This window comes from Gossypium arboreum, chromosome 10 (genome assembly GCF_025698485.1).
Source record: "Gossypium arboreum isolate Shixiya-1 chromosome 10, ASM2569848v2, whole genome shotgun sequence".
NCBI lineage: Eukaryota > Viridiplantae > Streptophyta > Magnoliopsida > Malvales > Malvaceae > Gossypium > Gossypium arboreum.
In genome coordinates this window covers 18298307-18302893 of record NC_069079.1, presented here as the reverse complement: position 1 = coordinate 18302893, position 4587 = coordinate 18298307, and the positions used below count along the sequence as shown (strand labels likewise).

The 4587-nt window shown below is 37.1% G+C and overlaps 1 non-coding gene across 1 annotated transcript; it reads left to right on the top strand.

The window, feature by feature from the left end:
• The first annotated feature begins 2047 nt into the window (after positions 1-2047).
• LOC128282666 (small nucleolar RNA R71) lies at positions 2048-2154 on the top strand. The gene has a single exon (XR_008273020.1). It is a non-coding gene; the product is annotated as a small nucleolar RNA R71 (small nucleolar RNA).
• Positions 2155-4587: the final 2433 nt, after the last annotated feature.

Sequence of the window (4587 nt, the reverse complement as noted above, 5' to 3'; positions counted from 1 at the left end):
TTAGTGCTCGGGTTGCCTCCCGAGAAGCACTTATTTATAGTCTTAGCTTGACTTACCTCGATTTCGCATAGTCATGATGGTTCAAGGAGTTGAACTCCTCATTCCTGCTATCAATCTTATCAAAATAAGGTTTTAGACGAGAACTATTTACCTTAAAAGTGCTAAATTTGGAATGAGTTACCTCGACTGTACTGTATAGAAAAATGTTAAGTACCGTAAAAAGGATTGCTCCATTGGGTTCAAAAGTGGTAATATGAGGGTCTGCCACATTTAATAGTACTTTGTCTCCAACCTTAAGTTGATTTGATAAAACATTGAGTCTGTCATGGCATGATATCGGTTTATCATGTGTTCTCGGTTTCTGTGTACGCCATTCATCTAGTTCCTCAATTTGTAGCCTTCGCTTTTCATAGATGGGTCCTTTATTGTTACTTGAACATGGCTCATTTATGCTTTTCAAACGTGTTTTCTGCAAAGAAGGTTGCACCACAGGATCAGTATTAGTAGCATGATTTATACAACCACCTTCAATATTCGATGTGTTACTCGAATTACGAGCTTGAAGAGTGATTGTTTCATCACCCAAAAGAAGTGTGAGTTCACTTGTACCAACATCAATAATAGTTCTAGCAGTTGCTAAAAAAAGTCGTCCTAAAATTAAAGGCACGTCACTATCCTCTTCTATATCTAAAACAACAAAATCAATTGGGAATATAAATTTTTCAATTTTAACAAGTACATCTTCAATAATACCCCTAGAAAATCTAATTGTTTTATTTTCCAATTGAATGCTCATCCTAGTTTGTTTGGGTTTCCCAAGACCTAGTTGTTTAAACATTTTATAGGGCATGACATTAATACTAGCCCCTAAATCAGCCAAAGCATTGTTAATGTTTAAACTACCAATTAAACAAGGAATTGTAAAACTCTCTGGATCTTTCAACTTGTTGGGTAGCTTATTCTGTAGAATGGCTGAGCAAACTACATTCAACTCTACATGCGACGCCTCATCCAACTTCCGCTTATTTGCTAAAAACTCCTTTAAAAATTTAACTACGTGTGGCATCTGCAAAAGAGCTTCAATAAACGGTAAGTTAATATGTAATTTCTTTAATAATTTAATAAATTTACCAAATTGTTCGTCTGTGTGGTCTTTCCTTGTCGCTCTGGGGTATGACACACAAGGTTTGTATTCTCTACTTACCGATTTTTGCTCACTGTGGTCCACCTCTCTTTTACCTTTACTTACCACAAATCTTTGTATCGGTTCTGGTTCAGGTTCAACTAACCCTTCCTCATCTTGAATGGTAATCGCATTGAGCTGCTCCCTTAGGTTAGTTTCAGTATTACTCAGCAAATTACCTTGTGGTCGTTCAGAAATCAATTTAGCAAGCTGGCCTATCTGAGTTTCAAGCCCTTGGATCGATGCTTGTTGATTCTTAAGTGTTGTCTCGGTATTCTAAAAATGAGTTTCGACACCGAGATAAATTTTGGTAGCATCTCCTCAAGGTTCGGCTTCTTTTCCTACTGGTAAGGTGGTTGTTGAAAACCTGGGGGATGTTGTGGCCTTTGATTTCCTTGGCCACCCCACGAGAAGTTGGGATGGTTCCTCCAGCCTGCATTATAAGTGTTACTGTCTGGGTTATTTTGAGGTCTAGAATTATTGTTACCCATATATTGAACTTGTTCCTCCTCGGTGCTAGGGTTGAAGGATTGATATTCTGTGTAAAATCCTCCTCCATTTGAATTACACATCATCACTGGATGTATCTAAGTAGAACCATACAAACCGTCAATCTTTTTATTTAATAGTTCTACCTGGTTAGATAGCATAGTAACCGCGTCGAGGTTGAAAACACCGGCTGCTTTTGTTTGCTTTGTTCTCATGACTTGCCACTGATAATTATTTAGTGACATCTCTTCTATAAATTCATAAGCCTCTTCAGGTGTCTTATTATTCAAAGTTCCATCGGCGGCTGCATCGATAAGTTGCCTTGTTAAGGGGTTCACACCGTTGTAAAAAGTCTGAACCTGTAACCATAAAGGTAACCCATGGTGAGGGCACCTTCTCAATAGGTCCTTGTATCTCTCCCATGCATCATAAAGAGTTTCTAAATCCATCTGCACAAAAGAAGAAATATCATTCCTTAGTTTAGCCATTTTAGTCGGCAGAAAATATTTTAGTAAAAAATTTTCGGTCATTTGTTCCCAAGTTGATTGACCCTCGTGGTAACGAGTTCAACCATTGTTTGGCTTTGTTCCTCAATGAGAATGGAAACAACCAAAGGCGTATTGCATCGTCAAAAATGTCATTGATCTTAAAAGTGTTGCAGAACTCCAGAAAATTCACCAAATGAGTGTTTGGATCCTCGTCCTGCAAACTATCAAATTGAACAAACTGTTGTATCATTTGAATTGTGTTAGGTTTCAGTTCAAAATTATTGCAGCAATAGCATACTCGATTCAGCTCCTGTTAAATTAGGTTTAGCATAATTATACATAGTACGAGGAGTAGGATTCTAATTTATTGGATCTGCGGCAACCACAGGAGGTAGCTGATTATTTTGATTTTCAGCCATCCCTTCGGTTGTAGTTTGACTATCGTCCTCTTGCCCTTCCTCTATGTATCGTAGGCTTTGCCTTATTTCTCTTCGATTTCTGCGAGCTATGCTTTTGATCTTACTATCAAAAAGTAGAGGTCCTGACGGGTTTCTTCTAGTCATAAACTATAAAAACCTGCTAGAAGAAAATAAAAGAAAATTTTAATAATTTAAGTAAATATAAATTTAAATTGCAATAAAAATAAATGGCTAAAGTAATAAAAACTAAGCGTTCCTAATATCTTAGTTCCTCGGCAACGGTGCCAAAAACTTGATGTGCGTGATAAGTTTTATATTTATGATTAATCGTACTTGAAAACTAACTATTATCACGATAAAGGCAAGCGCACCTATCGAACAGTAGTATAGCTTATAGCAAGACCGGAATGTCGAACCCATAGGAACTAAAAGTACTAGTATTAACCTTCTTTTTATTGTCTAGCCTAAAAATAAGGGGGTTTGCTTTATCTAAACTAATTAACTAAACTAAGAATGCACAGGAAGTAAACTGGGGAAATACTTTTTGGGAAACTGATCGATTTAGACAATACCCAAGGAAGAATCCACCTAAACTTCACTTGTTATTTGACTCTGAATTAGACGATTTATTCACTTGACTTGATCCGTAGAAATCCCTAATTTATATTATTATCTCTCTCGAGACTAACAACGTCTAACCCTAGGTTGATTAATTGAAATCTCTTTTTAATTAAAACCCCTAGTGTTGCATTAACTCGATTTATGGATTCCTTTATAAGGTTTGACCCTAACCCGACAGATTTATGTCGCCCTATGTCTAGGGGTGCAATCAACTCCGCTTAATTATGCTAGATCTACTATTAGACAGGAACTTTTCCTCCTCTAAATAAGCACATCAATACTTGAATCAATATCCTGGAATATTAAAGCAAGAATTAAGAACACACAATTAAGAGCAAATCAAGTATTTATCATATAATTCAGAAAATAGTGACAAGATCCGTCTTAGGTTTCATCCCCCTCAGGTATTTAGGGGATTTAGTTCATATGTGAAAAAGAAAACATCTCAGAAGAATAATAATAACAAAACATAAAGATACCCAAAAAACCCTGGTGGAAATTGAAGGGAGATCTTCAGTCTTGAAGGAGAATCTGGCTTCTGAGATGGATCAACCAGCTTTTTTCGAGTAATTCCTTTCCTCCTACTCCGTGTGTCACCTTTAGGTGCCTCCTCGGGTGTTTATATAAACTTTAGTATGCTTCAAAACCCTCAAAAGTGGCCTTTTTCGAGTAGGACTAGACCTGAGCTCGACAGGGACACGCCCGTGTGGGGTGGCTTAGGCCGTGTTAGAGTATGCTAAATAGACACGGGTGTGTGGTCTACCGGCGTGAGGAATTCCAGGCCGTGTTGATTCCCCACGTTGACCCATTTTCTCCGTTTTTGGCCCATTTCTCGCTCTTTTTACTCTCCTATGCTCACCTAAGTATAAAACATGAAATTAAAGGATTAGGAGTATCAAATTCCACAAATCTAATGATAATTCATCCAAAAATGTGCTTAAGCATGGGATAAAATATGTATAAATTACGACTTATCACCCTTGAAGCTCCCTATTTTCTTTCAAATTCATTCGACCGTTAAAGATCTCTATGTTCTTCCCTCTTGCTTTAACTCTTCAAATTCTCTACGTTCTTTCATCTTCCATCTTCCTTCAACCCTTCAAGCTTCCTACTTTCTTCCCAATTCCTTCAACCCTTTGAGCCTCCTAGTTTATTCCTGATTCTTTTAACTCTTTAAGCTCCATACTTTCTTCCCTCTTCCTTCAACTCTCCTCATCCCATTTCTCAACTTCTTCAGCTTTTACTTATTTTTTTCTATAAAATGTATGTAAACGTTAATGCTGCATGCATAATCATTTTTATAGCAACTTACGCATTGATGCTCTACCTTCTCTCATTTTTAGATTTAGGAGAAAAGCTATTTAAGGTGTTTGTGAGCCAATGGTAT